Source organism: Monodelphis domestica, chromosome 6 (genome assembly GCF_027887165.1).
Source record: "Monodelphis domestica isolate mMonDom1 chromosome 6, mMonDom1.pri, whole genome shotgun sequence".
NCBI lineage: Eukaryota > Metazoa > Chordata > Mammalia > Didelphimorphia > Didelphidae > Monodelphis > Monodelphis domestica.
The window spans coordinates 109,647,223-109,660,401 of record NC_077232.1 but is presented as its reverse complement, the minus strand read 5'-3'; positions in this window follow the sequence as shown (position 1 = coordinate 109,660,401).

Below are 13,179 nucleotides of genomic sequence, written 5' to 3'. Positions count from 1 at the left end.
CCTCTTACTGTTTCCTTTGAATATATGTAATCTATTTAACTCTAAGCAAAGGTGATTGTGATTATAGTCTATTTAAAGGTCAAGTGGGGGAGGGAAGATCCACTTGGTCTTTCTCTTCTTCCAGGGAAGGATCCCAGAAGAAAATCTATAATGTTGGATCTTCTATTGAGAAGTCCAAACGTAAAAGCCCAAATTCTCTTCTGTGTGTTTCTCTCTCTGCCTTTCTCCTTCTTTCTTTCTACTTCTCTCTCCCTCACTCCTCCTCTTTCCCTTTCTATCTTTCTCTCTCTACTCTTTTTCTTTTCCTCTTCTTCTGTTCTCCCAAGCCTGATCCTTTAACTAACAGAGTAACTCTGGAAATAACAAGAAGCATGAACTTTGAGGGACCATGTAGGAGAATGAACACTGGAACTAAATTCAGAAGAATTGGATTCAAATCCCATCTCTGATACTAACATTCCCTCTTTGACCTTGGAAAACAAAACAATAGCTACATTTGTTTACAGAGCATTTATTATGTGCCAGACACCATGCTTTACGAAAATTGTCTCATTTGATCCTTATAAAGACCCCTGGGAGGTGGGTGTTATTATTATCCTCATTTTGCAAATCAAGAAACTGAGACTAAGAGACTTGTCTAAGTTCACACAGCTAATAAGTATCTGAGGTAGAATTTGAACTTAGGTTTTCCTGACTCAATTAACTATACTACCTCACTGCCAAGCTAGGAAAAGTCACTTAACCTCTGAGCTTCAGTTTCCTAATCAGTAGAAAGAGACATGTGAACTAGAGGATTTCTAATATCAGTAATATTGCTTCATCAATTACATGACACTGTGACAACTTGTGTAGCCCAGGAAATACCTGTTTCATGCATGCAAAGCCCGATGCCTGCCTTAATTGTATTTATTGAATTGAGTCCTTCAGGGCCATCCCTGTTCACCTTAGTCTCTAAAGAGTAGTAAGGATTACAGGTGTCCACTGACAAACACAGCCAGCTTCCTTCATCACTCATAACATTCTAAGAGGGCTACCTTAATCCCTCCTGGAAGGAACTGACCAGTTTTTCCACTTCAGCTCCTTGGATCTGAAAATTCCTTACTCTCATCTCTCTTGGAGAGAACTTCCTAAAAATCACATCAGCGTGCAACTTTAAAAATCAAATAAACACCAAATGAAGGTAAAGGTGATAGAAACCACAATCCTTTGGGAGTAATCTGATCATGGAATCCTAAGGGGGAAAATAATTAAATGCCCAGCCTACTTATTAGACAATTAGAGAAAGTAGCTCAGAGCTGGTACTATACTAGGGATGTCTCTGAGTGTAACGTTTACTACAATTTTGATGTTGTTGCCTGCATGGAAAGTTCTTGTTCCTTCACTAACCACTGTGTGATATTTAGACCTAAGAAATTAGTTAAATCCTAGAAAATACCAACTTTCAGATGGTAGGTACTGGCTTATTTGGCCCTCATCAAAAGAACTGCAACTTATGTTCAGACACACGGGGATGGGAAATCAAGCTCTTATCATTCGAGTCTTTTATCATCTTTTCCTGGTCTCCCCACTAAGCTCTCTACAGCACTTAGCTGTCTACCACCTCCTCTTTCCTAAAATTCTCCCGTTTCTTGGCTTTGTCAGCACTGTACTGTCCTGGTTGCCCTACTTCTCTGACAGCTTCTTGGTCGCCTTCTCTGCCTCTCCTTTTCCCTCCAGCACCCTAAATATACGTGCTCTCCAAGAATCTGTATTGTCCCAATGCTCTCCTCAATCTTCACTGTCAATGATCTCATTCACTCCAAAACTTCAATTGTCATCTCCATAGTTGACAGTTTTCAAATCAATATCTCCTACCCATGAATTCCTCTCCCCCATCATCTTTGTCCATTAAAATTCTGCTCCTCCTTCAAAGCCCAGATCAAATGTCACCTCCTTTAAAATAATTCCCTGGTCATATTAAACAAAAGGGACCTTCAATGTGACATTTAGTTTGTAACATTAATATCACACCTATTATTATAGGCATTTATTACCAATCTATAATACAGGTGTTACTAGTATTTATAGGCATGCCTTACTTCCTATAATAGTTTGTAAAGACCCTTTTGCATACTGGAAAACACCTAGCAGAGTGCATTGTGCATAGTAGTTGTTCAGTAATTATGATGAGTGACTAAATGAATTATAAATGGATTATGAATAAGAACTTACCACCAACCTGGAAGGGCAGTATAAATTCATTTTGAGGAAATTTGTTTCTGTAACCTCATTACAAGAATTTAAAGTAGATATAAAAAGAGCATCAAAATCAGTAGTGAATAATTCCTAGACCCTATAATTGCTGGTTGCTACTCACAATATGCCAACCTCATGAAGAAGTAAAGACATCATTTATTTTTTTCTAGGCAAGATAATGGATCTTCTCCCATTATTTTTTCCTTTCACACATATTTATATACATACTCACAGACCCAAAGCATAAAAACAATGTAAATAGTGGGTTTTCATGTAACTTTCTGTGACTTTCTTTTTGTCTTAAAATTAAGGCTAAGCAAAATGTGCAGGATAGAGATCTGTAGCATCATTTAAAGCTCCCTTGTCCTCAGTCTGTGTGTGTGTGTGTGTGTGCATCTTATTTCATGTTCAAGTTCAGAATAAAAATAAAATTTTTAAATATTCAACCTAGCCTGTACTTCAACCTTGTTGGGATAAAGGAAGGGTTAAAATAAAGAAGCAAATGGGATCTAGGAAAGGGGAAAGCTCTTTAAAACTGATTCCTGCCCACTCAGTTGCTTTTCATGTTTCTCCTTCTTCTTCTATCTTCCTTGGCCACCAATAGTTTCCTCTGTTGAGACAGATAAACAATCTCCTGACCCTTCTTAATCCTTAACCAAAGGATTCAGCCTCAACTGAGAAATTTGAAAAGAAAGGAAACCTAAAATATTTTCAAGAACTAGCAAAAATATCCCTTTGCTCTTTTTTCTATCACAAATGTACATATACAAGCTCCCTGTTGGTCTCCTCTGAATACTCTCTAGAGTTTAACCATGTATTTCTTAAAATGCAGTGCCCAGAGCTGAATATAGTATTTAAGATGCCATCTGAGAGAAGAAGAAAGTAGAACCATCATGTCACTAGTCCCAGACAATGCGTCTCTTTTAATAGTGTTTGGCTGAATCATCTCATGTGCTGAGTGGTGATGTTTTTGAGCCAAGACAAGAGGGCTTAAACTTGTTTGGGGTTCGAGGTTGTGTCCCTGAACTGTGTGGGGTTGAATGCATTTGTTTTGTATGTATACTCTTATGCTGAAGGGGACTACCCCTGACTGGCTTTTTGTCAATGTGCCTAGCAATTATTGATTTTGTTCTCTTTTCCTCTTATCCTCAAATTATTGTAATTTCAAAGTTGGTTATGTTTACAAGATCCATTGGAGAGACTAGTCTTCCAAGGATCTCAGGGGGAATATATAATTGAAAATCTGTTACCCTTAAAAAAAAAAGAACTTATGTACTTCCTGTAAACAGGGGATATTAGGCAAGGATGTGAAGGGTACCACCTCTTTACTTCCTGTCCCGAGTTTGGTGGTGGTGAGGCAAGTATTGGAACTGGCTGATCAGCCATGGGCATGTGGTCTTTATTTTGTATCTTCTTTATTCCCTGATTTCTAATGACCACCAATAAATCTCTTAAAATATATAATTTTTATTATTGAGATTTAATTTTAACTTTTACATATGTCCTAAGGAACTTCTAGTCTAATGGGTGTATATAATATTAACAATAAATAGAATAAAAAGACTGGTGTGGCAGGGGCAAAAGAATGATCCAAATGGAATCATCAAACATTGGGACTGGAGAAGGTCCTCTTAACTCAAAGCCCAGCAATCTAGTCACTGTCATATGGCTTCCCATCTTTCCACCCCTTAAACCTTACATGTGAAGCAAGTGAGAACAGAGAGGGTGAGGCAGCTAGTCTATGGTCACTCAGCTACAAGGACCTGAACCAGACCTGAAATCCAGATTTTCTGACTTGACCTCTACACTAGCTTTCTTCCTTTCTTCTTTGGCTATGCCATGGAAAACTGAGCCCTCAAACATTCCTCAGAGAATAAGGGAGAGAGTCTAGGGAGCTTAACTCTTCTTTTTAACCTCCAGGGACACTAAGTTCCAACTACTTTGGAATATAAGGAGCCTAATGAGCTTATGGAGTACAAGGAGGGAGTGATCTTTTTTTTTTTAATGCTTATTGGTATCATTTGTTTTTAGATCACCTTCATTACCAATTATCTCTCTCTTCACTTCCCTCTGCAGAGGACTATCCCTGGTAACAAAGATAAAAGAGAGCAAAAGGTAGGCAGTTCAGCAAAAGTGAACACATCAGCTGAGTCTTAACAGTACAGGTAATGAGAGAACAAGATCTTCTTTTGCGTGACTTCCCAGAGAACATGTAAAATCAAATTATGTACACTTTGCATTCTCCACCCCACCACCTACTTCAGGAAATGCCACCTACGATAGCTGAACCAATTTTACCCTCTATAATTTCTCTCTTCATCCTCTCCATTTTTCTCATCATCCTTCTGTTCACCTAAGTTTATTACCTCAAAGTTATCTCCTCACTCTACCTAGTGCTCACTCTTCCCAAATCTGAGTCCTATTTATTCTACCTCACTACATCTCTCCCACCTGTCTCAAAGGGTTCTCTCCTTCTGCTTTTGCCACAACCCCAGACCAGGTTCTCCTCACCTAGACTCTTCTAGACTTTTACAAAAACATTCTAATGGGTCTTCCTAGCTCACCTGTCTCCCCATTGGGATCCATCTCCACAAATCTGCCTAATGAGTTTTCCTAAAGGGCAGGCCTGACCATATTACTCTTATATACAACAGACATGCTCTTAGAATCAAATATAAGACTTTCCTTATTTTTTCAAGCCCTTTAATATCAAATCCCAAACCACCTCTCCCCTTCCTGCATTCTATGCTCCAGTCAAATTGGTCTTCTTGTTCCTCATCCAGCATCTTCTATGCCCTTTCTCTCTGCACTTTATATTGCTATTTTGTTCCCATGCTGGAAACAAAATCCTCCTCTCCACCTCTTTGAATCATTGTTGTTGTTCAGTTATTTCAGAAATGTTTGATGCTATGTGACCCCATTTGGGATTTTATTGGCAGAGATATTAGAGTGAGTCATCATTTCCTTCTCCAGCTAATTTTATAGACGAGGAACCTGAGGTAATCAGGGTTAAGTGACTTGCCTGGGGTCACATAGCTACTTAGTGTCTGAATCCAAATTTGAACTGAAGATGAGTCTTCCTGACTGCATATCTAGCGCTATATTATGGCATCACCTACCTGTCTTCTTAGAATCATTAGCTTCCTTTACATCTCAACTCAAGTGCCCCTACTAGTAAGAGACCTTTCTTCATTCTTCTAGGTGCTCCCCCACTACCCCATTATTTTTGTATATACAGTCAATTTTGTTACTTCAATAATTTTGAAAATGAGAAATATTGCAATGGTTGATCTATTAAAGAATAGTTCAATGTAGCCCCAAGTAGTGAGAGTAGACCCCAGTAAAATCACAGCCATCACAGAAAATCTCCAAATCCCTCCTTTCCACCCCTCCCCACAGAAACTGAATGTCCTTTAAAAAAAAAACACTGGTATATGCATTCCCTGAGAAACTGGGTGACATATTGATTTATCAGCTATAGTGTCAGTGAAGTAAACTAAGGCATGGTACTGAGACTGTAAATCATTACTAACCATTATCCATGTAAAAAGCTTACCTAACTATCTTACACCTAGCAGCCTGGCTAATATTACAGCAAAGGAAAGTGATGAATGTTGGAGGGGATGTGGCAAAATTGGGACACAGATGAATTGCTGGTGGAGTTGTGAAGTGGTCCAACCATTCTGGAGGGCAATATGGAATTATACGCAAAAGGCTTTAAAAGAATGCATGTCCTTTGATCCAGCCATACCACTGCTGGGCTTGTACCACAGAGAAAAAGATTTGTACAAAAAAATTTATAGCCATATTCTTTGTGGTAGCAAAAAATTGGAAAACCAGGAAATGCCCTTCAATTGGGGAATAACTGAACAAATTGTGGTATCTGATAGTGATGGAATATTATTGTGCTGAAAGGAATAATGACCTGAAGGAATTTCATGTGAACTGGAAAGACCTCCAGGAATTGATTCAGAGTGAGAGGAGCAGAACCAGGAGACCATTGTACACAGAGATGGATACACTGTGGCACAATCGAACGTAATGAACTTCTCTACTAGCAGCAATGCAGTGATCCAGGACAATCCAAAGGAACTTATGAGAAAGAAGCTACCCACATTCAGAGGAAGAACTGTGGGACCAGAAATGCATTAGAAAAATATGTGATTGATCACATAGTTCGATGGTTATATAATTGGGGTTTTTATGTTTGATGGTTTTTTTTTTCTGGATGATGTATTTATTCTAAATAATATTTAATAAAAGGGAACAATAAAGAGAATTTAGCAAAGTCTTATGATGTCTTAAGTGTGCTTATAACATAACAAATATTTTTTAAGTTAGTCTTGCAATTATCCAAATTGTTTATTCCACTTGCTGGATAAGTGCCAGGTATTAACAAGTTATTTTTAAAAACCTCAGTGGTAATGAAGACATTAAATAGAGATGCCAACAGCTATCCCTTTCTCTTCTGCATATTAGGCTACTCTCTTCTGGCCATTGCAAACAAGATGGAGGCTGCAAACAAGCTTCCACTGCAGATATGAATAACATGGAAATAGGTTTTGAACAATGATACATGTATAACCCAGTGAAATTTCTTGTCCGATTCAGGAGTGGGGAGGAAAGAGTGGGGGAGATCATGAACCATGGAACCATGGAAAAAATATTCTAAAAAAATTTTTAAAAGCTTACCTAATCCTTTAACTTATTTTTATTTAACTTACATTGCCCTACATAACAATAGATATGATCAATAAACATGCCACTTGCTTGCCAGCAGCCCTCCTGAGTCCATCTGCATTCTTATTTCTCAAGACACCCAACCAGATGGTCCCCAGTGGTCCTGACAGTTTGAGTATAATAGGAATTATGAGTTGACTTGTGTGAGATTTTGTCATGAAGAAACAGAAAACTGCACCCAGCTAGACCAAGCACAAAAACATACACACCTTAAACATCTCCTAGTGGCTTCAATATGGTGTGTATGTTGTTATCCTGTAAGTTTCCATAATGTCACTTTTTCTTTTTCTTTTTCTTTTTCTTTTTTTTTTACCTCTTACCTTCTGTCTTAGAATCAATACTGAGTATTGGTTCTGAGGCAGAAGAGTGGTAAGGGCTAGGCAATGGGAGTTAAGTGACTTGCCAAGGGTCACACAGCTAGGGAGTGTCTGAGGCCAGATTTTAACCCAGGACCTCCCATCTCTAGCCCAGGCTCTCCATCCACTGAGCTACCCAGCTGCCCCTCCCACCCTGCCCATAATACCTCTTTAAAACAGCTCACAGGCTTTGTCCCTTCCCAGATCCACTTACACAACCAAACTTGGGTGTTTTTCCAGGTTATGTACCATATTTATGGATGATCTTTAAATGCAGAAATGGTAGGTCTTCTATGGTGGAGGAGGGCTGGTCTACACACATGAAGTTTGTTTGACCTCACTTCCCTGAGCCTCAATTGAGTGAGGATGACCAAAGCTGCTTCTCTGCTTGCCACTGTGTCTCTTGTACCAAAGTTGGGTCACATCTTCACTTTCAGAAGGGGCAGAGACTCTTGGGTGGGGATTCGTAGGATTTTTCCAGGTCTTCCCCCTTTGCTGGGCACAGAGAAATTCCTATCTCCCACGAAGCATGGGGCAGGTCACAGAGGGATAAGAAAGTTCTTCTAGACAGTAAGTGGCAGTTCAGGGAAAGGTAGTCTAGAAATCTAGAAAGTAGGGTGAGAAGGGTGCTAAGGGCAAGCATTATGCCAATGTATAGATATCTAGGAACTGATATTGTGGCCTGGGTCCAGGTAAGATAAGGTGAAAAGTCTCCTTTCAGAGCCCAGACATGCAGAGGCAAAGTTCAAGTGGGAGGGAGATGGTAATTAGGAAATTCTTCATTTTTACTGGCTAAGGCAATGTATAATTACCCAATAGTCCCAAAACAGTTCTGGGGGCCAATGGTTCCCAGCTATCATTCCAAAGTAGTCCTGTCAGTTGTGTGCAAATTAGATTCAGGGAAACACTTTGTTATAACCTTCTTTTACCTGGGTAAGTGACTTTTCTCCCATGGGCAGTTTTCTGAGGCTTTCCCCAATTCCTATTTGTTTTTGGTTTTGCTACTCTCACAATTAGCAAAATCATCAAAAAGTAAAAGAAAAGACCAAAAAGGGTGGTGAGACTTGTCTAATTTTATATACCTCATGTCAGAGTCAGGACTTCGATTATTTCCCTCAAATCATGCTTCTCACCTCACCAATGTCTCCTTCCTCTATCTTTAATGCCACAAAATTTTGCAAACAATTATACGCTCTCATGTTATTTTACGTTGCTTCAAGTTGAATACCTTGTGCCACTGATTAGACTTTGAGATATTTGAAGGCAGGAACAAAATCATATGCTATATAAGCCAATCAATTGATCAAGTACTATTTCCTCTTCTGAAGCTTGCATTTTCATTCTAGCCCTATTGCCTTAACTATATACGATAAGAAAAATGGAAACAGCTTGAATAGGCTCAAGTATTTACCAAAGGTCCCTAAGAACTGGAAGAATTTGACAGCATGTCATTATTAGGGATAATATCTTTCTGTGAACTGAGAGACTAGAGCAATAAAACATGTTATCTTATGACTAATTAGATTAAAATGCAATTTTTCCATTGATACCTACCTTTTTAAAAAAAAGTTTCAAATAAAAATTCTTATTTTGAGTTGAACATTAGCCAGTTCTAAGAATAAAGAATTGTCCTCTGAAATAAGTCCAAAGAATAAGGTTGAAAGCCTGGGGTGTGGAAACAGTATTGACCTATATGTCAGAAAATCCAGTTTTTACTATGCCCAAAGGGAGCTAAAAGACTGTCTGCCCTTTGACCCAGCCATAGCACTGCTGGGTTTGTACCCCAAAGAGATAAGAAGGAAAAAGACTTGTACAAGAATATTCATAGCTGCGCTCTTTGTGGTGGCAAAAAATTGGAAAATGAGGGGATGCCCTTCAATTGGGGAATGGCTAAACAAATTGTGGTATATATTGGTGATGAAATACTATTGTGCTTAAAGGAATAATGAACTGGAGGAATTCCATGGAGACTGAACAACCTCTAAGAAGTGATGCAGAGTGAAAGGAGCAGAACCAGGAGAACATTGTACACAGAGACTGATACAGTGTGGTACAATCGAATGTAATGGACTTCTCCATTAGTGGCAATGCAGTGATCCTGAACAACTCAGAGGGATTTATGAGAAAGAACACTATCCACATTCAGAGGAAAAACTATGGGAGTAGAAACTCAGAGGAAAAACAACTGCTTGATCACATGGGTCCAGGGGGATATGATTGGGGATTTGACTCTGATCATCCTAGAGCAAACATCAGCAACATGGAAATAGGTTCTGATCAAGGACACATGTAAAACCCAGTGGAATTTTGCTTCAGCTATGGGAAGGGGGAGGGAAGAGAGGGAAAGAATATGATTCTTATAATCAAGGAATAATGTTCTAATTTGACTAAATAAAACTTAAAAAATAAAAATAAAAAATAAAATAAAATAAAATGATAAGGACTGGGGGGGGAAAAAGGAAACCCAGTTTCTAGTTCTCTGTCATTAACTCCCTGTGAGATTTTGGGCTCTGTGTGTGTGTGTGTGTGTGTGTAGAATGTTAGAACCACAAAGGAACTTTAAATGTATCCCCCTCCCTCATTTATACATTAGGAAACTCAAAGCTGAAGAGAAAAGTGATTTATCCAAGGCAGAGCTCTAATACTGAATTTTTGTACCAACTTGGGGTAGGTGGGAGGTGAGGAAAAGGAATACCATGCTATGGTGTAAAGACAGAAATTCCTGGGATATAAATGAAAGGTTGCTTCTGGAGGCAAAACATACTTTGGCCCACCATCTTGTAGTTTTCTATTTTGACTAATGACCCTCACTAAGGAGATGCTAAGCTCTGTTGTTCAGCAGTACTAAAGGACAGAACGTGCTATCATAACTCTTTAAATTTGGTGCTTTCCACATTCATTGCTCCAGGGCAAAGTCATCCCACCCAAATTACGTTTTGGTTCCAAGATCACATAGCCATTAAGAGCTTATCCTCTTCCGATTTACTCACCCACTCCAAAAAAATTCCATCTCAGAAAAATTGACAGGACTAGAAAGGACTATGGAATGAACTCTTTAAATATAACCATCTTATAAATGAGACCCAAAAAAAGGGGGGCATTTTTTCAAGCCTCCACAACTTTACTTAGTTTGATACAGTGTCCTAGTACCAAGACTTCGTTGTAAGTCTCATAATAATAATAATTTACTACACATAGGATTTGATGTTAACTATTCTATCACTGATGTTAATGGTAGATTGGGTTCCTGTAAAGATCAAATATATGGAAGAGGTTCTGTTCATCCTAAAAAGGTTTTGGAATCCCAAAACTCACTGACATTTTTTGTACCAACATGGACAAAGGCTAATGGAATGTATCTTTATCACGTATAGAATACAGGGTGTCTAAAAGTCTTAGTGTAGGTTTTAGCTTTAATAGCCTTCTTTGGTTTTAAGGTATAAAGGCTTAAAACTACTCTAAGACTTTGGGGAACTCTTGTATATAGTTAGATATGACATGGTACAGTAGAAACAATAACAATTTATATATCATTTTATTGCTATTTTTATTATAAATAGAAATTCTGTGAAGATTGGATATGGCTCTCCCCTGATTGTAACAATGAAGGTACTTAGCTCTTCCTTGATTGTGAAGATTAGATTGTAATCCCTGTCTATTTTTAGATTTTAATCCCCCAAAATGTAAGCACAGTACTTAAAGTTGAGTATGGAAATCTACCCATGTTGAATTTTAACCACAAAAAGGTGTGAACACCCATTTCATACATTTAGTGGGAGTTCTGTGATCCACATGGAAAGAGGGGGCAGTCCTAGAGTAGAGCGTCGGCTGTGATTGGTAGACATAAAAATTTAAGGGAAGTGACACAAGAGAAAAAGGTCTTTAAAAGTGGAAACAGAGATACACACACTTGGAGTGAAGAGAGACTCTTGGAGTGATACTATGGAGGTGATAAACATTATTTAGACTCATTCTAGTCCTCTGACATGTGATCTCAACTTGCTGAATAGCAAAGAATATAAAGTTTTTGTTGTCTTTCCTTCTCAGTTCCCTCTTTATTAAGGAACTCGAGACAAAGATTGGTAATATAGAGATTGATAGAGAACGCTAGGCTTGTAATCCTGAGGAAAGGAGTTTAGGAACTGGTTAAAGATTCCAAATATGGAAATGCTTAACAAATAGCCTTCTAATGTAAAGATTGAGTTTCCCACTGATCATCTAGGGAAGGAGCATCAGTAGAAGGATCTGAATAAAGGATCATTGAGCATTGTTGGTCAAAAGCAAGACCCATGCAGAGAGGGAAAACTAGAAGAAACATGAAGTAACCTGAAGGACAAATTTGTGAATTTTAAAACTACTCCACCCTATTCAAACCGTACTTTAGAAGATTTGATTTAGCTATTTCCTGATTTGTAACAATGAAGATACTTGATCTAATAGAATCAGGTCTTGGGAACACTACATTGCTCCACCCTAATTAGTTTAACAAGGTCAAGAATGTCTGCACCCATACTCAAGGATTAAGTTTCTAAGAAGATGGCCTTCAACAGACATGTGCAGAAACAACTGACAGACCCCTGGGCTGTCCTAAGTCAAGCTAAGCTATCATTGGTACAGATGAGATGCAGGAAAATGATGTAAAACCATTTATATAAGGCACGTCACTTCCTCTCTTCGCCTTCTTTCCCCAGAGAGACGACTCTGACTGGCAGCATGCTAAGCATTCCGACATCTTGGAGTGGTAGCAGCTATTTGTCTGGGTTTTGGTGGTGAGTTTGCCCTTGAGCTGATTTAGGTTCAGGCATCTTGGCTGAGCCCTCTTGGAGTTCAGGCTGATTCCTTCCTCCTTTACTCTACAAAACCTTATCTTCCTAGAGCCTCTGGTCTTCCTACTGGCACAATTCAGGTGGGAGAAATCCTACACCCTTTCCTTCTTCCTTCTTCTTAATTTCTTTCCACGATATTAGTTAAATCACCATAAATTTCCAGCTGACTTGGGTATTTTTTTTATATTTGGGATATCTATGGCAACCAATAATTAATATAGTTTTAGGTCACAATGCTAAAATTATCCTTTACAAACTAAGAGAAGGACCCATTTCATTTAAAACACGTTTTCCTTTCACCCAGGGAACTTGTGTCTCTGCTAAGTTGGAAAAGGCAGACCTTAGAGCAAGTATTAGCAGCATGTGATCTTGCCTTCAAGACCTGAAAAGGAAAATCAATGATTCCTTCCCAAAATTAAGACAAAGGAAGCCAGAAGAACATCTTTCTCCTTCCAAGCCCAATAAGTCAAGTTTTCATCTATGTTCTTCCTTGGCAGGCATTAGTTAACAAATCAAAATATTTAATTCATTTAGCAGCATGCTTTAGCAGTGGGAGGATGGGAGGATTCTTCTGAAAATATGCTGACTTTTTATAGGTCATTTGTTTCTAAGCAATTAAATTTGTTGTTCCCTGGGGGGATTTAATCAACTATCAGTCTGTTAATTTTTGTTACTTCAAGACTATGCACAATGAAACAAAAAATATGAGAAAAGAAAAGGTTTAAAATTAAAGAAAAAGCCACAGCAACTCACATTTCTATTTTGTTTCACTTTTAACAAAGCACTTCTGCAATAATTCTATAAGGTAGAGATTGAAGCTTACAAAGCACCTTACATGTGTGGAAAATTAATATTGAATTGGGATACTTTTTAAGAAATAATTGTCCCTTTGGAGCCCAAGAATAATTTGATTTTAAAACAACTAAACAGTCTTTCCTTCAGGCTATGAAATGAGTTGTGACCAACAGAGTTAAAACCATATCACTGGGCTGACTTTTCTTGTAGGCAGGGTGCCTGCAATC